This window comes from Anopheles funestus (assembly GCF_943734845.2).
Source record: "Anopheles funestus chromosome X unlocalized genomic scaffold, idAnoFuneDA-416_04 X_unloc_16, whole genome shotgun sequence".
Classification (NCBI taxonomy): domain Eukaryota; kingdom Metazoa; phylum Arthropoda; class Insecta; order Diptera; family Culicidae; genus Anopheles; species Anopheles funestus.
The window spans coordinates 16,102-40,211 of record NW_026045105.1 but is presented as its reverse complement, the minus strand read 5'-3'; the positions used below and the strand labels follow the sequence as shown (position 1 = coordinate 40,211).

Below are 24,110 nucleotides of genomic sequence, written 5' to 3'. Positions count from 1 at the left end.
GCACGTGTAACTTGTTTTGTTTTCTTTATGACGTTCTGTCATGGGGGGGAGTATGTTGACGCGTAGACGTCAAGAGGGCCATTTGACGAAAGCTAGTTTCGTCAAGTGAGTAGTGAGAAAATAGTGAGTAGTGAGATGGTCTCTCACGATAGGAACACTCATGAAAAAACTTATAAATAGGGCTAGAAAAATGGAATAAATCCTCTTACATTTTGGAACCTCGAAAAACTACAACCTGTTTGGTAAATATCGCAACAAAAAATCGATCCGAAATTTCGCGAAGCTGTTCAAACATCTACTTCCCAAGTAGCCAAATTAATAAAAATGCAACCATAACGCTGCTTGCAGGCTGCTTAACGAAAAAACGAACCTTGCCCGAACCTTGGGGTCGTTTAAACTGCACACCGTACTCGATGGAACTATGGAGCTTGTTAGTGGTCGGATAATGGTTCGTTATGGAACTATAAGGTCCATCAATAAGCACACGGTACTCGATGGAACTATGGGGCTTGTTATTGGTCGGTTAGTGGTTCACAATGGAACTACAAGGTTCAACAAGAAGCACACGGTACTCGATGGCATTTTGTTTACAATCCCATCGCTAATCTGTCAAATGTCGGCATCGGAAAACGACGCCATGTGCTCCGAAAAGTGAACTTTAATAATGCAATGTTTTCCGGTGGAAAAAAAATCGGTGGTAAACGCGATCAAATGAAAGCGCTGTCGTCTTCTGTGCGTTAATGTAAACGTTTCTTGTGTCGTTTATTTTACCTCAAATGATAAGTTTTGCCTTGACTGCTAACTGCTAACAGTTCCTTATGCCCTCAAGCGTCCACAGTTTCAACGATGTTAAACGGCATCTTTCGACATTCAAAGAAAATATTGTGATTGTGACTGATGTTTGGAGGATGTATAAATGCAACTCCAAGCAGAAATGAGTCATTTTTTCACATTTTCTTTGGTTTTTTGTAATATAATAATATAATAACATTAACAATAATAATAATAACATAATCTTGCGTGAAAATAAAACTTGCATAAATACTTTCTTTAACATTTTGACGTTCAGGCTTCTTAAGGGTCGGTTAAAAGTACGGCGAACTTTGAAGCTGTTTATCTACTGCAAAAGTCGTATTAGAGAAGCGATCTTTAGCGTGCTCAAAATAGCTGCTTAAGATAATTTGGCTATTTGGGTTTGACCGAAATCATCATCTTTGGTTGCAAACTTCAAGTTTCCACCAACTTTGACCAAAAACATCTACTTTGACCGAAATCATCATCTTTGGTTGCAAACTTCCAGTTTCCACCAACTTTGACCAAAAACATCTACTTTGACCGAAATCATCATCTTTGGTTGCAAACCTCGAGTTTCCACCAACTTTGACCAAAAACATCTACTTTGACCGAAATCATCATCTTTGGTTGCAAACTTCCAGTTTCCACCAACTTTGACCAAAAACATCAACTTTGACCGAAAACATCATCTTTGGTCGCATACCTCGAGTTTCCACCAACTTTGACCAAAAACATCAACTTTGACCAAAATCATCATCTTTGGTTGCAAACTTCCAGTTTCCACCAACTTTGACCAAAAACATCAACTTTGACCGAAATCATCATCTTTGGTCGCAAACCTCGAGTTTCCACCAACTTTGACCAAAAACATCTACTTTGACCGAAATCATCATCTTTGGTTGCAAACTTTCAGTTTCCACCAACTTTGACCAAAAACATCTACTTTGACCGAAATCATCATCTTTGGTTGCAAACTTCAAGTTTCCACCAACTTTGACCAAAAACATCTACTTTGACCGAAATCATCATCTTTGGTTGCAAACTTCCAGTTTCCACCAACTTTGACCAAAAACATCTACTTTGACCGAAATCATCATCTTTGGTTGCAAACCTCGAGTTTCCACCAACTTTGACCAAAAACATCAACTTTGACCGAAATGATCATCTTTGGTTGCAAACTTCCAGTTTCCACCAACTTTGACCAAAAATATCTACTTTGACCGAAATCATCATCTTTGGTTGCAAACTTCCAGTTTCCACCAACTTTGACCAAAAACATCTACTTTGACCGAAATCATCATCTTTGGTTGCAAACTTCAAGTTTCCACCAACTTTGACCAACAACATCTACTTTGACCGAAATCATCATCTTTGGTTGCAAACTTCCAGTTTCCACCAACTTTGACCAAAAACATCTACTTTGACCGAAATCATCATCTTTGGTTGCAAACTTCCAGTTTCCACCAACTTTGACCAAAAACATCTACTTTGACCGAAAACATCAACTTTTTTCGCAAACCTCGAGTTTCCACCAACTTTGACCGAAATCATCATCTTTGGTTGCAAACTTCCAGTTTCCACCAACTTTGACCGAAAACATCAACTTTAGTCGCAAACCTCGAGTTTCCACCAACTTTGACCGAAATCATCATCTTTGGTTGCAAACTTCCAGTTTCCACCAACTTTGACCAAAAACATCAACTTTAGTCGCAAACCTCGAGTTTCCACCAACTTTGACCAAAAACATCAACTTTGACCGAAATCATCATCTTTGGTTGCAAACTTCCAGTTTCCACCAACTTTGACCAAAAACATCTACTTCGACCGAAATCATCATCTTTGGTTGCAAACCTCGAGTTTCCACCAACTTTGACCAAAAACATCTACTTTGACCGAAATCATCATCTTTGGTTGCAAACTTTCAGTTTCCACCAACTTTGACCAAAAACATCAACTTTGACCGAAATCATCATCTTTGGTTGCAAACTTCAAGTTTCCACCAACTTTGACCAACAACATCTACTTTGACCGAAATCATCATCTTTGGTTGCAAACTTCCAGTTTCCACCAACTTTGACCAAAAACATCTACTTTGACCGAAATCATCATCTTTGGTTGCAAACCTCGAGTTTCCACCAACTTTGACCAAAAACATCAACTTTGACCGAAATCATCATCTTTGGTTGCAAACTTCCAGTTTCCACCAACTTTGACCAAAAACATCAACTTTGACCGAAATCATCATCTTTGGTTGCAAACTTCCAGTTTCCACCAACTTTGACCAACAATATCTACTTTGACCGAAATCATCATCTTTGGTTGCAAACTTCCAGTTTCCACCAACTTTGACCAAAAACATCTACTTTGACCGAAATCATCATCTTTGGTTGCAAACTTCAAGTTTCCACCAACTTTGACCAAAAACATCTACTTTGACCGAAATCATCATCTTTGGTTGCAAACTTCCAGTTTCCACCAACTTTGACCAAAAACATCTACTTTGACCGAAATCATCAACTTTTGTTGCAAACTTCCAGTTTCCACCAACTTTGACCAAAAACAGCTACTTTGACCGAAATCATCATCTTTGGTTGCAAACTTCCAGTTTCCACCAACTTTGTGAAAAAACATCAACTTTGACCGAAATCATCATCTTTGGTTGCAAACTTCCAGTTTCCACCAACTTTGACCAAAAACAGCTACTTTGACCGAAATCATCAACTTTGGTCGCAAACTTCAAGTTTCTACCAACTTTGACCAAAAACATCTACTTTGACCGAAATCATCAAATTTGGTTGCAAACTTCCAGTTTCCACCAACTTTGACCAAAAACTTCTACTTTGACCAAAATCATCATCTTTGGTTGCAAACTTCCAGTTTCCACCAACTTTGACCAAAAACATCAACTTTGACCAAAATCATCATCTTTGGTTGCAAACTTCCAGTTTCCACCAACTTTGACCAAAAACATCAACTTTGACCAAAAACATCAACTTTGACCGAAAACATCAACTTTGGTCGCAAAATTCATGTTTCCACCAACTTTGATCAAAAACATCTACTTTGACCGAAATCATCATCTTTGGTTGCAAACTTCCAGTTTCCACCAACTTTGACCAAAAACATCAACTTTGATCGAAATCATCATCTTTGGTTGCAAACTTCCAGTTTCCACCAACTTTGACCAAAAACATCAACTTTGACCAAAATCATCATCTTTGGTTGCAAACTTCCAGTTTCCACCAACTTTGACCAAAAACATCTACTTTGACCGAAATCATCATCTTTGGTTGCAAACTTCCAGTTTCCACCAACTTTGACCAAAAACATCTACTTTGACCGAAATCATCATCTTTGGTTGCAAACTTCAAGTTTCCACCAACTTTGACCAACAACATCTACTTTGACCGAAAACATCAACTTTGGTTGCAAACCTCGAGTTTCCACCAACTTTGACCAAAACCATCAACTTTGACCGAAATCATCATCTTTGGTTGCAAACTTCAAGTTTCCACCAACTTTGACCAACAACATCTACTTTGACCGAAATCATCATCTTTGGTTGCAAACTTCCAGTTTCCACCAACTTTGACCAAAAACATCTACTTTGACCGAAATCATCATCTTTGGTTGCAAACTTCAAGTTTCCACCAACTTTGACCAAAAACATCTACTTTGACCGAAAACATCAACTTTGGTCGCAAACTTCAAGTTTCCACCAACTTTGACCAAAAACATCTACTTCCCAAGTAGCCAAATTAATAAAAATGCAACCATAACGCTGCTTGCAGGCTGCTTAACGAAAAAACGAACCTTGCCCGAACCTTGGGGTCGTTTAAACTGCACACCGTACTCGATGGAACTATGGAGCTTGTTAGTGGTCGGATAATGGTTCGTTATGGAACTATAAGGTCCATCAATAAGCACACGGTACTCGATGGAACTATGGGGCTTGTTATTGGTCGGTTAGTGGTTCACAATGGAACTACAAGGTTCAACAAGAAGCACACGGTACTCGATGGCATTTTGTTTACAATCCCATCGCTAATCTGTCAAATGTCGGCATCGGAAAACGACGCCATGTGCTCCGAAAAGTGAACTTTAATAATGCAATGTTTTCCGGTGGAAAAAAAATCGGTGGTAAACGCGATCAAATGAAAGCGCTGTCGTCTTCTGTGCGTTAATGTAAACGTTTCTTGTGTCGTTTATTTTACCTCAAATGATAAGTTTTGCCTTGACTGCTAACTGCTAACAGTTCCTTATGCCCTCAAGCGTCCACAGTTTCAACGATGTTAAACGGCATCTTTCGACATTCAAAGAAAATATTGTGATTGTGACTGATGTTTGGAGGATGTATAAATGCAACTCCAAGCAGAAATGAGTCATTTTTTCACATTTTCTTTGGTTTTTTGTAATATAATAATATAATAACATTAACAATAATAATAATAACATAATCTTGCGTGAAAATAAAACTTGCATAAATACTTTCTTTAACATTTTGACGTTCAGGCTTCTTAAGGGTCGGTTAAAAGTACGGCGAACTTTGAAGCTGTTTATCTACTGCAAAAGTCGTATTAGAGAAGCGATCTTTAGCGTGCTCAAAATAGCTGCTTAAGATAATTTGGCTATTTGGGTTTGACCGAAATCATCATCTTTGGTTGCAAACTTCAAGTTTCCACCAACTTTGACCAAAAACATCTACTTTGACCGAAATCATCATCTTTGGTTGCAAACTTCCAGTTTCCACCAACTTTGACCAAAAACATCTACTTTGACCGAAATCATCATCTTTGGTTGCAAACCTCGAGTTTCCACCAACTTTGACCAAAAACATCTACTTTGACCGAAATCATCATCTTTGGTTGCAAACTTCCAGTTTCCACCAACTTTGACCAAAAACATCTACTTTGACCAAAATCATCATCCTTGGTCGCAAACTTCAAGTTTCCACCAACTTTGACCAAAAACATCAACTTTGACCGAAAACATCATCTTTGGTTGCAAACTTCCAGTTTCCACCAACTTTGAACAAAAACATCAACTTTGACCGAAATCATCATCTTTGGTTGCAAACCTCGAGTTTCCACCAACTTTGACCAAAAACATCTACTTTGACCGAAATCATCATCTTTGGTTGCAAACTTCCAGTTTCCACCAACTTTGACCAAAAACATCAACTTTGACCGAAAACATCATCTTTGGTCGCATACCTCGAGTTTCCACCAACTTTGACCAAAAACATCAACTTTGACCAAAATCATCATCTTTGGTTGCAAACTTCCAGTTTCCACCAACTTTGACCAAAAACATCAACTTTGACCGAAATCATCATCTTTGGTCGCAAACCTCGAGTTTCCACCAACTTTGACCAAAAACATCTACTTTGACCGAAATCATCATCTTTGGTTGCAAACTTTCAGTTTCCACCAACTTTGACCAAAAACATCTACTTTGACCGAAATCATCATCTTTGGTTGCAAACTTCAAGTTTCCACCAACTTTGACCAAAAACATCTACTTTGACCGAAATCATCATCTTTGGTTGCAAACTTCCAGTTTCCACCAACTTTGACCAAAAACATCTACTTTGACCGAAATCATCATCTTTGGTTGCAAACCTCGAGTTTCCACCAACTTTGACCAAAAACATCAACTTTGACCGAAATGATCATCTTTGGTTGCAAACTTCCAGTTTCCACCAACTTTGACCAACAATATCTACTTTGACCGAAATCATCATCTTTGGTTGCAAACTTCCAGTTTCCACCAACTTTGACCAAAAACATCTACTTTGACCGAAATCATCATCTTTGGTTGCAAACTTCAAGTTTCCACCAACTTTGACCAACAACATCTACTTTGACCGAAATCATCATCTTTGGTTGCAAACTTCCAGTTTCCACCAACTTTGACCAAAAACATCTACTTTGACCGAAATCATCATCTTTGGTTGCAAACTTCAAGTTTCCACCAACTTTGACCAAAAACATCTACTTTGACCGAAAACATCAACTTTTTTCGCAAACCTCGAGTTTCCACCAACTTTGAAAGAAATCATCATCTTTGGTTGCAAACTTCCAGTTTCCACCAACTTTGACCGAAAACATCAACTTTAGTCGCAAACCTCGAGTTTCCACCAACTTTGACCGAAATCATCATCTTTGGTTGCAAACTTCCAGTTTCCACCAACTTTGACCGAAAACATCAACTTTAGTCGCAAACCTCGAGTTTCCACCAACTTTGACCAAAAACATCAACTTTGACCGAAATCATCATCTTTGGTTGCAAACTTCCAGTTTCCACCAACTTTGACCAAAAACATCTACTTCGACCGAAATCATCATCTTTGGTTGCAAACCTCGAGTTTCCACCAACTTTGACCAAAAACATCTACTTTGACCGAAATCATCATCTTTGGTTGCAAACTTTCAGTATCCACCAACTTTGACCAAAAACATCAACTTTGACCGAAATCATCATCTTTGGTTGCAAACTTCAAGTTTCCACCAACTTTGACCAACAACATCTACTTTGACCGAAATCATCATCTTTGGTTGCAAACTTCCAGTTTCCACCAACTTTGACCAAAAACATCTACTTTGACCGAAATCATCATCTTTGGTTGCAAACCTCGAGTTTCCACCAACTTTGACCAAAAACATCAACTTTGACCGAAATCATCATCTTTGGTTGCAAACTTCCAGTTTCCACCAACTTTGACCAAAAACATCAACTTTGACCGAAATCATCATCTTTGGTTGCAAACTTCCAGTTTCCACCAACTTTGACCAACAATATCTACTTTGACCGAAATCATCATCTTTGGTTGCAAACTTCCAGTTTCCACCAACTTTGACCAAAAACATCTACTTTGACCGAAATCATCATCTTTGGTTGCAAACTTCAAGTTTCCACCAACTTTGACCAAAAACATCTACTTTGACCGAAATCATCATCTTTGGTTGCAAACTTCCAGTTTCCACCAACTTTGACCAAAAACATCTACTTTGACCGAAATCATCAACTTTTGTTGCAAACTTCCAGTTTCCACCAACTTTGACCAAAAACAGCTACTTTGACCGAAATCATCATCTTTGGTTGCAAACTTCCAGTTTCCACCAACTTTGTGAAAAAACATCAACTTTGACCGAAATCATCATCTTTGGTTGCAAACTTCCAGTTTCCACCAACTTTGACCAAAAACAGCTACTTTGACCGAAATCATCAACTTTGGTCGCAAACTTCAAGTTTCTACCAACTTTGACCAAAAACATCTACTTTGACCGAAATCATCAAATTTGGTTGCAAACTTCCAGTTTCCACCAACTTTGACCAAAAACATCTACTTTGACCGAAATCATCATCTTTGGTTGCAAACTTCCAGTTTCCACCAACTTTGACCAAAAACATCAACTTTGACCAAAATCATCATCTTTGGTTGCAAACTTCCAGTTTCCACCAACTTTGACCAAAAACATCAACTTTGACCAAAAACATCAACTTTGACCGAAAACATCAACTTTGGTCGCAAAATTCATGTTTCCACCAACTTTGATCAAAAACATCTACTTTGACCGAAATCATCATCTTTGGTTGCAAACTTCCAGTTTCCAAAAACTTTGACCAAAAACATCAACTTTGATCGAAATCATCATCTTTGGTTGCAAACTTCCAGTTTCCACCAACTTTGACCAAAAACATCAACTTTGACCAAAATCATCATCTTTGGTTGCAAACTTCCAGTTTCCACCAACTTTGACCAAAAACATCTACTTTGACCGAAATCATCATCTTTGGTTGCAAACTTCCAGTTTCCACCAACTTTGACCAAAAACATCTACTTTGACCGAAATCATCATCTTTGGTTGCAAACTTCAAGTTTCCACCAACTTTGACCAACAACATCTACTTTGACCGAAAACATCAACTTTGGTTGCAAACCTCGAGTTTCCACCAACTTTGACCAAAAACATCAACTTTGACCGAAATCATCATCTTTGGTTGCAAACTTCAAGTTTCCACCAACTTTGACCAACAACATCTACTTTGACCGAAATCATCATCTTTGGTTGCAAACTTCCAGTTTCCACCAACTTTGACCAAAAACATCTACTTTGACCGAAATCATCATCTTTGGTTGCAAACTTCAAGTTTCCACCAACTTTGACCAAAAACATCTACTTTGACCGAAAACATCAACTTTGGTCGCAAACCTCAAGTTTCCACCAACTTTGACCAAAAACATCTACTTCCCAAGTAGCCAAATTAATAAAAATGCAACCATAACGCTGCTTGCAGGCTGCTTAACGAAAAAACGAACCTTGCCCGAACCTTGGGGTCGTTTAAACTGCACACCGTACTCGATGGAACTATGGAGCTTGTTAGTGGTCGGATAATGGTTCGTTATGGAACTATAAGGTCCATCAATAAGCACACGGTACTCGATGGAACTATGGGGCTTGTTATTGGTCGGTTAGTGGTTCACAATGGAACTACAAGGTTCAACAAGAAGCACACGGTACTCGATGGCATTTTGTTTACAATCCCATCGCTAATCTGTCAAATGTCGGCATCGGAAAACGACGCCATGTGCTCCGAAAAGTGAACTTTAATAATGCAATGTTTTCCGGTGGAAAAAAAATCGGTGGTAAACGCGATCAAATGAAAGCGCTGTCGTCTTCTGTGCGTTAATGTAAACGTTTCTTGTGTCGTTTATTTTACCTCAAATGATAAGTTTTGCCTTGACTGCTAACTGCTAACAGTTCCTTATGCCCTCAAGCGTCCACAGTTTCAACGATGTTAAACGGCATCTTTCGACATTCAAAGAAAATATTGTGATTGTGACTGATGTCTGGAGGATGTATAAATGCAACTCCAAGCAGAAATGAGTCATTTTTTCACATTTTCTTTGGTTTTTTGTAATATAATAATATAATAACATTAACAATAATAATAATAACATAATCTTGCGTGAAAATAAAACTTGCATAAATACTTTCTTTAACATTTTGACGTTCAGGCTTCTTAAGGGTCGGTTAAAAGTACGGCGAACTTTGAAGCTGTTTATCTACTGCAAAAGTCGTATTAGAGAAGCGATCTTTAGCGTGCTCAAAATAGCTGCTTAAGATAATTTGGCTATTTGGGTTTGACCGAAATCATCATCTTTGGTTGCAAACTTCAAGTTTCCACCAACTTTGACCAACAACATCTACTTTGACCGAAATCATCATCTTTGGTTGCAAACTTCCAGTTTCCACCAACTTTGACCAAAAACATCTACTTTGACCGAAATCATCATCTTTGGTTGCAAACCTCGAGTTTCCACCAACTTTGACCAAAAACATCTACTTTGACCGAAATCATCATCTTTGGTTGCAAACTTCCAGTTTCCACCAACTTTGACCAAAAACATCTACTTTGACCAAAATCATCATCTTTGGTCGCAAACTTCAAGTTTCCACCAACTTTGACCAAAAACATCAACTTTGACCGAAAACATCATCTTTGGTTGCAAACTTCCAGTTTCCACCAACTTTGACCAAAAACATCAACTTTGACCGAAATCATCATCTTTGGTTGCAAACCTCGAGTTTCCACCAACTTTGACCAAAAACATCTACTTTGACCGAAATCATCATCTTTGGTTGCAAACTTCCAGTTTCCACCAACTTTGACCAAAAACATCAACTTTGACCGAAAACATCATCTTTGGTCGCATACCTCGAGTTTCCACCAACTTTGACCAAAAACATCAACTTTGACCAAAATCATCATCTTTGGTTGCAAACTTCCAGTTTCCACCAACTTTGACCAAAAACATCAACTTTGACCGAAATCATCATCTTTGGTCGCAAACCTCGAGTTTCCACCAACTTTGACCAAAAACATCTACTTTGACCGAAATCATCATCTTTGGTTGCAAACTTTCAGTTTCCACCAACTTTGACCAAAAACATCTACTTTGACCGAAATCATCATCTTTGGTTGCAAACTTCAAGTTTCCACCAACTTTGACCAACAACATCTACTTTGACCGAAATCATCATCTTTGGTTGCAAACTTCCAGTTTCCACCAACTTTGACCAAAAACATCTACTTTGACCGAAATCATCATCTTTGGTTGCAAACCTCGAGTTTCCACCAACTTTGACCAAAAACATCAACTTTGACCGAAATGATCATCTTTGGTTGCAAACTTCCAGTTTCCACCAACTTTGACCAAAAATATCTACTTTGACCGAAATCATCATCTTTGGTTGCAAACTTCCAGTTTCCACCAACTTTGACCAAAAACATCTACTTTGACCGAAATCATCATCTTTGGTTGCAAACTTCAAGTTTCCACCAACTTTGACCAACAACATCTACTTTGACCGAAATCATCATCTTTGGTTGCAAACTTCCAGTTTCCACCAACTTTGACCAAAAACATCTACTTTGACCGAAATCATCATCTTTGGTTGCAAACTTCAAGTTTCCACCAACTTTGACCAAAAACATCTACTTTGACCGAAAACATCAACTTTTTTCGCAAACCTCGAGTTTCCACCAACTTTGACCGAAATCATCATCTTTGGTTGCAAACTTCCAGTTTCCACCAACTTTGACCGAAAACATCAACTTTAGTCGCAAACCTCGAGTTTCCACCAACTTTGACCGAAATCATCATCTTTGGTTGCAAACTTCCAGTTTCCACCAACTTTGACCGAAAACATCAACTTTAGTCGCAAACCTCGAGTTTCCACCAACTTTGACCAAAAACATCTACTTTGACCGAAATCATCATCTTTGGTTGCAAACTTCCAGTTTCCACCAACTTTGACCAAAAACATCTACTTCGACCGAAATCATCATCTTTGGTTGCAAACCTCGAGTTTCCACCAACTTTGACCAAAAACATCTACTTTGACCGAAATCATCATCTTTGGTTGCAAACTTTCAGTATCCACCAACTTTGACCAAAAACATCAACTTTGACCGAAATCATCATCTTTGGTTGCAAACTTCAAGTTTCCACCAACTTTGACCAACAACATCTACTTTGACCGAAATCATCATCTTTGGTTGCAAACTTCCAGTTTCCACCAACATTGACCAAAAACATCTACTTTGACCGAAATCATCATCTTTGGTTGCAAACCTCGAGTTTCCACCAACTTTGACCAAAAACATCAACTTTGACCGAAATCATCATCTTTGGTTGCAAACTTCCAGTTTCCACCAACTTTGACCAACAATATCTACTTTGACCGAAATCATCATCTTTGGTTGCAAACTTCCAGTTTCCACCAACTTTGACCAACAACATCTACTTTGACCGAAATCATCATCTTTGGTTGCAAACTTCAAGTTTCCACCAACTTTGACCAACAACATCTACTTTGACCGAAATCATCATCTTTGGTTGCAAACTTCCAGTTTCCACCAACTTTGACCAAAAACATCTACTTTGACCGAAATCATCATCTTTGGTTGCAAACTTCAAGTTTCCACCAACTTTGACCAAAAACATCTACTTTGACCGAAAACATCAACTTTGGTCGCAAACCTCGAGTTTCCACCAACTTTGACCGAAATCATCATCTTTGGTTGCAAACTTCCAGTTTCCACCAACTTTGACCGAAAACATCAACTTTAGTCGCAAACCTCGAGTTTCCACCAACTTTGACCAAAAACATCTACTTTGACCGAAATCATCATCTTTGGTAGCAAACTTCAAGTTTCCACCAACTTTGACCAACAACATCTACTTTGACCGAAATCATCATCTTTGGTTGTAAACTTCCAGTTTCCACCAACTTTGACCAAAAACATCTACTTTGACCGAAATCATCATCTTTGGTTGCAAACTTCCAGTTTCCACCAACTTTGACCAAAAACATCTACTTTGACCGAAATCATCATCTTTGGTTGCAAACTTCCAGTTTCCACCAACTTTGACCAAAAACATCTACTTTGACCGAAAACATCAACTTTGGTCGCAAACCTCGAGTTTCCACCAACTTTGACCAAAAACATCAACTTTGACCGAAAACATCAACTTTGGTTGCAAACCTCGAGTTTCCACCAACTTTGACCAAAAACATCTACTTTGACCGAAATCATCATCTTTGGTTGCAAACTTCAAGTTTCCACCAACTTTGACCAACAACATCTTCTTTGACCGAAATCATCATCTTTGGTTGCAAACTTCCAGTTTCCACCAACTTTGACCAAAAACATCTACTTTGAACGAAATCATCATCTTTGGTTGCAAACTTCAAGTTTCCACCAACTTTGATCAAAAACATCTACTTTGACCGAAAACATCAACTTTGGCCGCAAACCTCAAGTTTCCACCAACTTTGACCAAAAACATCTACTTTGACCGAAATCATCATCTTTGGTTGCAAACTTCAAGTTTCCACCAACTTTGACCAACAACATCTACTTTGACCGAAATCATCATCTTTGGTTGCAAACTTCAAGTTTCCACCAACTTTGACCAAAACATCTACTTTGACCGAAATCATCATCTTTGGTTGCAAACCTCGAGTTTCCACCAACATTGACCAAAAACATCTACTTTGACCGAAATCATCATCTTTGGTTGCAAACTTCCAGTTTCCACCAACTTTGACCAAAAACATCTACTTTGACCAAAATCATCATCCTTGGTCGCAAACTTAAAGTTTCCACCAACTTTGACCAAAAACATCTACTTTGACCGAAAACATCATCTTTGGTTGCAAACTTCCAGTTTCCACCAACTTTGACCAAAAACATCTACTTTGACCGAAAACATCAACTTTGGTCGCAAACCTCGAGTTTCCACCAACTTTGACCAAAAACATCTACTTTGACCGAAATCATCATCTTTGGTTGCAAACTTCCAGTTTCCACCAACTTTGACCAAAAACATCTAATTTGACCGAAATCATCATCTTTGGTTGCAAACTTCCAGTTTCCACCAACTTTGACCAAAAACATCTACTTTGACCGAAAACATCAACTTTGGTTGCAAACCTCGAGTTTCCACCAACTTTGACCAACAACATCTACTTTGACCGAAATCATCATCTTTGGTTGCAAACTTCAAGTTTCCACCAACTTTGACCAAAAACATCTACTTTGACCGGAATCATCATCTTTGGTCGCAAACTTCAAGTTTGTTTCAACTTTGACCAAAAACATCAACTTTGACCGAAAACATGATCTTTGGTCGCAAACTTCCAGTTTTCACCAACTTTGACCAAAAACATCAACTTTGACCGAAATCATCATCTTTGGTTGCAAACTTCCAGTTTCCACCAACTTTGACCAAAAACATCAACTTTGACCGAAATCATCATCTTTGGTTGCAAACTTTAAGTTTCCATCAACTTTGACCAAAAACATCTACTTTGACCGAAATCATCATCTTTGGTTGCAAACTTCCAGTTTCCACCAACTTTGACCAAAAACATCAACTTTGACCAAAAACATCAACTTTGACCGAAAACATCAACTTTGGTCGCAAAATTCATGTTTCCACCAACTTTGATCAAAAACATCTACTTTGACCGAAATCATCATCTTTGGTTGCAAACTTCCAGTTTCCACCAACTTTGACCAAAAACATCAACTTTGATCGAAATCATCATCTTTGGTTGCAAACTTCCAGTTTCCACCAACTTTGACCAAAAACATCAACTTTGACCAAAATCATCATCTTTGGTTGCAAACCTCAAGTTTCCACCAACTTTGACCAAAAACATCTACTTTGACCGAAATCATCATCTTTGGTTGCAAACTTCCAGTTTCCACCAACTTTGACCAACAACATCTACTTTGACCGAAAACATCAACTTTGGTTGCAAACCTCGAGTTTCCACCAACTTTGACCAAAACCATCAACTTTGACCGAAATCATCATCTTTGGTTGCAAACTTCAAGTTTCCACCAACTTTGACCAACAACATCTACTTTGACCGAAATCATCATCTTTGGTTGCAAACTTCCAGTTTCCACCAACTTTGACCAAAAACATCTACTTTGACCGAAATCATCATCTTTGGTTGCAAACTTCAAGTTTCCACCAACTTTGACCAAAAACATCTACTTTGACCGAAAACATCAACTTTGGCCGCAAACCTCAAGTTTCCACCAACTTTGACCAAAAACATCTACTTCCCAAGTAGCCAAATTAATAAAAATGCAACCATAACGCTGCTTGCAGGCTGCTTAACGAAAAAACGAACCTTGCCCGAACCTTGGGGTCGTTTAAACTGCACACCGTACTCGATGGAACTATGGAGCTTGTTAGTGGTCGGATAATGGTTCGTTATGGAACTATAAGGTCCATCAATAAGCACACGGTACTCGATGGAACTATGGGGCTTGTTATTGGTCGGTTAGTGGTTCACAATGGAACTACAAGGTTCAACAAGAAGCACACGGTACTCGATGGCATTTTGTTTACAATCCCATCGCTAATCTGTCAAATGTCGGCATCGGAAAACGACGCCATGTGCTCCGAAAAGTGAACTTTAATAATGCAATGTTTTCCGGTGGAAAAAAAAATCGGTGGTAAACGCGATCAAATGAAAGCGCTGTCGTCTTCTGTGCGTTAATGTAAACGTTTCTTGTGTCGTTTATTTTACCTCAAATGATAAGTTTTGCCTTGACTGCTAATTGCTAACAGTTCCTTATGCCCTCAAGCGTCCACAGTTTCAACGATGTTAAACGGCATCTTTCGACATTCAAAGAAAATATTGTGATTGTGACTGATGTCTGGAGGATGTATAAATGCAACTCCAAGCAGAAATGAGTCATTTTTTCACATTTTCTTTGGTTTTTTGTAATATAATAATATAATAACATTAACAATAATAATAATAACATAATCTTGCGTGAAAATAAAACTTGCATAAATACTTTCTTTAACATTTTGACGTTCAGGCTGCTTAAGGGTCGGTTAAAAGTACGGCGAACTTTGAAGCTGTTTATCTACTGCAAAAGTCGTGATAGAGAAGCGATCTTTAGCGTGCTCAAATTAGCTGCTTAAGACAATTTGGCTATTTGGGTTTGACCGAAATCATCATCTTTGGTTGCAAACTTCAAGTTTCCACCAACTTTGACCAACAACATCTACTTTGACCGAAATCATCATCTTTGGTTGCAAACTTCCAGTTTCCACCAACTTTGACCAAAAACATCTACTTTGACCGAAATCATCATCTTTGGTTGCAAACCTCGAGTTTCCACCAACTTTGACCAAAAACATCTACTTTGACCGAAATCATCATCTTTGGTTGCAAACTTCCAGTTTCCACCAACTTTGACCAAAAACATCTACTTTGACCAAAATCATCATCCTTGGTCGCAAACTTCAAGTTTCCACCAACTTTGACCAAAAACATCAACTTTGACCGAAAACATCATCTTTGGTTGCAAACTTCCAGTTTCCACCAACTTTGAACAAAAACATCAACTTTGACCGAAATCATCATCTTTGGTTGCAAACCTCGAGTTTCCACCAACTTTGACCAAAAACATCTACTTTGACCGAAATCATCATCTTTGGTTGCAAACTTCCAGTTTCCACCAACTTTGACCAAAAACATCAACTTTGACCGAAAACATCAACTTTGGTCGCATACCTCGAGTTTCCACCAACTTTGACCAAAAACATCAACTTTGACCGAAATCTTCATCTTTGGTTGCAAACTTACAGTTTCCACCAACTTTGACCAAAAACATCAACTTTGACCGAAATCATCATCTTTGGTCGCAAACCTCGAGTTTCCACCAACTTTGACCAAAAACATCTACTTTGACCGAAATCATCATCTTTGGTTGCAAACTTCCAGTTTCCACCAACTTTGACCAAAAACATCTACTTCGACCGAAATCATCATCTTTGGTTGCAAACTTCCAGTTTCCACCAACTTTGACCAAAAACATCTACTTTGACCGAAATCATCATCTTTGGTTGCAAACTTCCAGTTTCCACCAACTTTGACCAAAAACATCTACTTTGACCGAAATCATCATCTTTGGTTGCAAACCTCGAGTTTCCACCAACTTTGACCAAAAACATCTACTTTGACCGAAATCATCATCTTTGGTTGCAAACTTCCAGTTTCCACCAACTTTGACCAACAATATCTACTTTGACCGAAATCATCATCTTTGGTTGCAAACTTCCAGTTTCCACCAACTTTGACCAAAAACATCTACTTTGACCGAAATCATCATCTTTGGTTGCAAACTTCAAGTTTCCACCAACTTTGACCAACAACATCTACTTTGACCGAAATCATCATCTTTGGTTGCAAACTTCCAGTTTCCACCAACTTTGACCAAAAACATCTACTTTGACCGAAATCATCATCTTTGGTTGCAAACTTCAAGTTTCCACCAACTTTGACCAAAAACATCTACTTTGACCGAAAACATCAACTTTGGTCGCAAACCTCGAGTTTCCACCAACTTTGACCGAAATCATCATCTTTGGTTGCAAACTTCCAGTTTCCACCAACTTTAACCGAAAACATCAACTTTAGTCGCAAACCTCGAGTTTCCACCAACTTTGACCAAAAACATCTACTTTGACCGAAATCATCATCTTTGGTAGCAAACTTCAAGTTTCCACCAACTTTGACCAACAACATCTACTTTGACCGAAATCATCATCTTTGGTTGTAAACTTCCAGTTTCCACCAACTTTGACCAAAAACATCTACTTTGACCGAAATCATCATCTTTGGTTGCAAACTTCCAGTTTCCACCAACTTTGACCAAAAACATCTACTTTGACCGAAAACATCAACTTTGGTCGCAAACCTCGAGTTTCCACCAACTTTGACCAAAAACATCAACTTTGACCGAAAACATCAACTTTGGTTGCAAACCTCGAGTTTCCACCAACTTTGACCAAAAACATCTACTTTGACCGAAATCATCATCTTTGGTTGCAAACTTCCAGTTTCCACCAACTTTGACCAACAACATCTTCTTTGACCGAAATCATCATCTTTGGTTGCAAACTTCCAGTTTCCACCAACTTTGACCAAAAACATCTACTTTGAACGAAATCATCATCTTTGGTTGCAAACTTCAAGTTTCCACCAACTTTGATCAAAAACATCTACTTTGACCGAAAACATCAACTTTGGCCGCAATCCTCAAGTTTCCACCAACTTTGACCAAAAACATCTACTTTGACCGAAATCATCATCTTTGGTTGCAAACTTCAAGTTTCCACCAACTTTGACCAACAACATCTACTTTGACCGAAATCATCATCTTTGGTTGCAAACTTCAAGTTTCCACCAACTTTGACCAAAAACATCTACTTTGACCGAAATCATCATCTTTGGTTGCAAACCTCGAGTTTCCACCAACATTGACCAAAAACATCTACTTTGACCGAAATCATCATCTTTGGTTGCAAACTTCCAGTTTCCACCAACTTTGACCAATAACATCTACTTTGACCAAAATCATCATCCTTGGTCGCAAACTTAAAGTTTCCACCAACTTTGACCAAAAACATCTACTTTGACCGAAAACATCATCTTTGGTTGCAAACTTCCAGTTTCCACCAACTTTGACCAAAAACATCTACTTTGACCGAAAACATCATCTTTGGTTGCAAACTTCCAGTTTCCACCAACTTTGACCAAAAACATCAACTTTGACCGAAAACATCAACTTTGGTCGCATACCTCGAGTTTCCACCAACTTTGACCAAAAACATCAACTTTGACCGAAATCTTCATCTTTGGTTGCAAACTTACAGTTTCCACCAACTTTGACCAAAAACATCAACTTTGACCGAAATCATCATCTTTGGTCGCAAACCTCGAGTTTCCACCAACTTTGACCAAAAACATCTAATTTGACCGAAATCATCATCTTTGGTTGCAAACTTCCAGTTTCCACCAACTTTGACCAAAAACATCTAATTTGACCGAAATCATCATCTTTGGTTGCAAACTTCCAGTTTCCACCAACTTTGACCAAAAACATCTACTTTGACCGAAAACATCAACTTTGGTCGCAAACCTCGAGTTTCCACCAACTTTGACCAAAAACATCTACTTTGACCGAAATCATCATCTTTGGTCGCAAACCTCGAGTTTCCACCAACTTTGACCAAAAACATCTACTTTGACCGAAATCATCATCTTTGGTTGCAAACTTCCAGTTTCCACCAACTTTGACCAAAAACATCTACTTTGACCAAAATCATCATCTTTGGTCGCAAATTTCAAGTTTCCACCAACATTGACCAAAAACATCAACTTTGACCGAAAACATCAACTTTGGTCGCAAACTTCAAGTTTCCACCAACATTGACCAAAAACATCAACTTTGACCGAAAACATCAACTTTGGTTGCAAACCTCGAGTTTCCACCAACTTTGACCAAAAACATCTACTTTGACCGAAATCATCATCGTTGGTTGCAAACTTCCAGTTTCCACCAACTTTGACCAAAAACATCAACTTTGACCGAAAACATCAACTTTGGTCGCATACCTCGAGTTTCCACCAACTTTGACCAAAAACATCAACTTTGACCGAAATCTTCATCTTTGGTTGCAAACTTACAGTTTCCACCAACTTTGACCAAAAACATCAACTTTGACCGAAATCATCATCTTTGGTCGCAAACCTCGAGTTTCCACCAACTTTGACCAAAAACATCTACTTTGACCGAAATCATCATCTTTGGTTGCAAACTTCCAGTTTCCACCAACTTTGACCAAAAACATCTACTTCGACCGAAATCATCATCTTTGGTTGCAAACTTCAAGTTTCCACCAACTTTGACCAAAAACATCTACTTTGACCGAAATCATCATCTTTGGTTGCAAACTTTCAGTATCCACCAACTTTGACCAAAAACATCTACTTTGACCGAAATCATCATCTTTGGTTGCAAACTTCAAGTTTCCACCAACTTTGACCAACAACATCTACTTTGACCGAAATCATCATCTTTGGTTGCAAACTTCCAGTTTCCACCAACTTTGACCAAAAACATCTACTTTGACCGAAATCATCATCTTTGGTTGCAAACCTCGAGTTTCCACCAACTTTGACCAAAAACATCAACTTTGACCGAAATCATCATCTTTGGTTGCAAACTTCCAGTTTCCACCAACTTTGACCAACAATATCTACTTTGACCGAAATCATCATCTTTGGTTGCAAACTTCCAGTTTCCACCAACTTTGACCAAAAACATCTACTTTGACCGAAATCATCATCTTTGGTTGCAAACTTCAAGTTTCCACCAACTTTGACCAACAACATCTACTTTGACCGAAATCATCATCTTTGGTTGCAAACTTCCAGTTTCCACCAACTTTGACCAAAAACATCTACTTTGACCGAAATCATCATCTTTGGTTGCAAACTTCCAGTTTCCACCAACTTTGACCAAAAACATCTACTTTGACCAAAAACATCAACTTTGGTCGCAAACCTCGAGTTTCCACCAACTTTGACCGAAATCATCATCTTTGGTTGCAAACTTCCAGTTTCCACCAACTTTGACCGAAAACATCAACTTTAGTCGCAAACCTCGAGTTTCCACCAACTTTGACCAAAAACATCTACTTTGACCGAAATCATCATCTTTGGTAGCAAACTTCAAGTTTCCACCAACTTTGACCAACAACATCTACTTTGACCGAAATCATCATCTTTGGTTGTAAACTTCCAGTTTCCACCAACTTTGACCAAAAACATCTACTTTGACCGAAATCATCATCTTTGGTTGCAAACCTCGAGTTTCCACCAACTTTGACCAAAAACATCTACTTTGACCGAAATCATCATCTTTGGTTGCAAACTTCCAGTTTCCACCAACTTTGACCAAAAACATCAACTTTGACCGAAAACATCAACTTTGGTCGCAAACCTCGAGTTTCCACCAACTTTGACCAAAAACATCAACTTTGACCGAAAACATCAACTTTGGTTGCAAACCTCGAGTTTCCACCAACTTTGACCAAAAACATCTACTTTGACCGAAATCATCATCTTTGGTTGCAAACTTCAAGTTTCCACCAACTTTGACCAACAACATCTTCTTTGACCGAAATCATCATCTTTGGTAGCAAACTTCCAGTTTCCACCAACTTTGACCAAAAACATCTACTTTGAACGAAATCATCATCTTTGGTTGCAAACTTCAAGTTTCCACCAACTTTGACCAACAACATCTACTTTGACCGAAATCATCATCTTTGGTTGCAAACTTCAAGTTTCCACCAACTTTGACCAACAACATCTACTTTGACCGAAATCATCATCTTTGGTAGCAAACTTCCAGTTTCCACCAACTTTGACCAAAAACATCTACTTTGAACGAAATCATCATCTTTGGTTGCAAACTTCAAGTTTCCACCAACTTTGACCAAAAACATCTACTTTGACCGAAATCATCATCTTTGGTTGCAAACTTCAAGTTTCCACCAACTTTGACCAACAACATCTACTTTGACCGAAATCATCATCTTTGGTAGCAAACTTCCAGTTTCCACCAACTTTGACCAAAAACATCTACTTTGAACGAAATCATCATCTTTGGTTGCAAACTTCAAGTTTCCACCAACTTTGATCAAAAACATCTACTTTGACCGAAAACATCAACTTTGGCCGCAAACCTCAAGTTTCCACCAACTTTGACCAAAAACATCTACTTTGACCGAAATCATCATCTTTGGTTGCAAACTTCCAGTTTCCACCAACTTTGACCAAAAACATCTACTTTGACCGAAATCATCATCTTTGGTTGCAAACTTCAAGTTTCCACCAACTTTGACCAAAAACATCTACTTTGACCGAAATCATCATCTTTGGTTGCAAACCTCGAGTTTCCACCAACATTGACCAAAAACATCTACTTTGACCGAAATCATCATCTTTGGTTGCAAACTTCCAGTTTCCACCAACTTTGACCAAAAACATCTACTTTGACCAAAATCATCATCCTTGGTCGCAAACTTAAAGTTTCCACCAACTTTGACCAAAAACATCTACTTTGACCGAAAACATCATCTTTGGTTGCAAACTTCCAGTTTCCACCAACTTTGACCAAAAACATCTACTTTGACCGAAAACATCAACTTTGGTCGCAAACCTCGAGTTTCCACCAACTTTGACCAAAAACATCTACTTTGACCGAAATCATCATCTTTGGTTGCAAACTTCCAGTTTCCACCAACTTTGACCAAAAACATCTAATTTGACCGAAATCATCATCTTTGGTTGCAAACTTCCAGTTTCCACCAACTTTGACCAAAAACATCTACTTTGACCGAAAACATCAACTTTGGTCGCAAACCTCGAGTTTCCACCAACTTTGACCAAAAACATCTACTTTGACCGAAAACATCAACTTTGGTCGCAAACCTCGAGTTTCCACCAACTTTGACCAAAAACATCTACTTTGACCGAAAACATCATCTTTGGTTGCAAACTTCCAGTTTCCACCAACTTTGACCAAAAACATCTACTTTGACCGAAAACATCAACTTTGGTCGCAAACCTCGAGTTTCCACCAACTTTGACCAAAAACATCTACTTTGACCGAAATCATCATCTTTGGTTGCAAACTTCCAGTTTCCACCAACTTTGACCAAAAACATCTACTTTGACCGAAATCATCATCTTTGGTTGCAAACCTCGAGTTTCCACCAACTTTGACCAAAAACATCTACTTTGACCGAAATCATCATCTTTGGTTGCAAACTTCCAGTTTCCACCAACTTTGACCAAAAACATCTACTTTGACCGAAAACATCAACTTTGGTCGCAAACCTCCAGTTTCCACCAACTTTGACCAAAAACATCTACTTTGACCGAAATCATCATCTTTGGTTGCAAACTTCCAGTTTCCACCAACTTTGACCAAAAACATCAACTTTGACCGAAATCATCATCTTTGGTCGCAAATTTCAAGTTTCCACCAACATTGACCAAAAACATCAACTTTGACCGAAAACATCAACTTTGGTCGCAAACTTCAAGTTTCCACCAACATTGACCAAAAACATCAACTTTGACCGAAAACATCAACTTTGGTCATAAACTTCAAGTTTCCACTAACATTGACCAAAAACATCAACTTTGACCGAAAACATCAACTTTGGTCGCAAACTTCAAGTTTCCACCAACATTGACCAAAAACATCAACTTTGACCGAAAACATCAACTTTGGTCGCAAACTTGAAGTTTCCACCAACATTGACCAAAAACACCAACTTTGACCGAAATCATCAACTTTGGTCGCAAACTTCAAGTTTCCACCAACATTGACCAAAAACATCAACTTTGACCGAAAACATAAACTTTGGTCGCAAACTTCCAGTTTCTACCAACTTTGACCAAAAACCTCAACTTTGACCGAAAACATCAACTTTTGTCGCAAACTTCAAGTTTCCAAAAACATTGACCAAAAACATCTACTTTGACCGAAAACATCAACTTTGGTTGTAAACTTCAAGTTTCAACCAACATTGACCAAAAACATCAACTTTGACCGAAAACATCAACTTTGGTCGCAAACTTCAAGTTTCTACCAACATTGACCAAAAACATCAACTTTGACCGAAAACATCAACTTTGGTCGCAAACTTCAAGTTTCCACCAACATTGACCAAAAACATCGACTTTGACCGAAAACATCATCTTTGGTCGCAAACCTGGAGTTTCCACCAACTTTGACCAAAAACATCTACTTTGACCGAAATCAACATCTTTGGTTGCAAACTTCCAGTTTCCACCAACTTTGACCAAAAACATCTACTTTGAGCGAAATCATCATCTTTGGTTGCAAACTTCCAGTTTCCACCAACTTTGACCAAAAACATCAACTTTGACCGAAATCATCATCTTTGGTTGCAAACTTCAAGTTTCCACCAACTTTGACCAAAAACATAAACTTTGACCGAAAACATCATCTTTGGTTGCAAACTTCCAGTTTCCACCAACTTTGACCAAAAACATCTAATTTGACCGAAATCATCATCTTTGGTTGCAAACTTTCAGTTTCTAACAACTTTGACCAAAAACATCTACTTTGACCGAAATCATCATCTTTGGATGCAAACTTCAAGTTTCCACCAACTTTGACCAAAAACATCTACTTTGACCGAAAACATCAACTTTGGTCGCAAACCTCGAGTTTCCACCAACTTTGACCAAAAACATCAACTTTGACCGAAATCATCATCTTTGGTTGCACACTTCCAGTTTCCACCAACTTTGACCGAAAACATCAGCTTTGGTCGCAAACCTCGAGTTTCACCATCTTTGACCAAAAACATCTCA

General features: G+C 38.5%; 1 long non-coding RNA gene across 1 annotated transcript; it reads right to left on the bottom strand.

The window, feature by feature from the left end:
- Positions 1 to 908: 908 nt before the first annotated feature.
- Positions 909 to 24,002, bottom strand: LOC125772971 (uncharacterized). Its single transcript, XR_007419793.1, has 11 exons — positions 23,959 to 24,002; positions 21,919 to 22,598; positions 20,559 to 20,694; positions 17,605 to 18,148; positions 16,623 to 17,234; positions 16,215 to 16,282; positions 11,495 to 11,938; positions 10,995 to 11,094; positions 10,519 to 10,654; positions 6,985 to 7,156; positions 909 to 2,074 (listed from the first exon to the last, which is right to left on the bottom strand). It is a non-coding gene; the product is annotated as an uncharacterized LOC125772971 (long non-coding RNA).
- Positions 24,003 to 24,110: the final 108 nt, after the last annotated feature.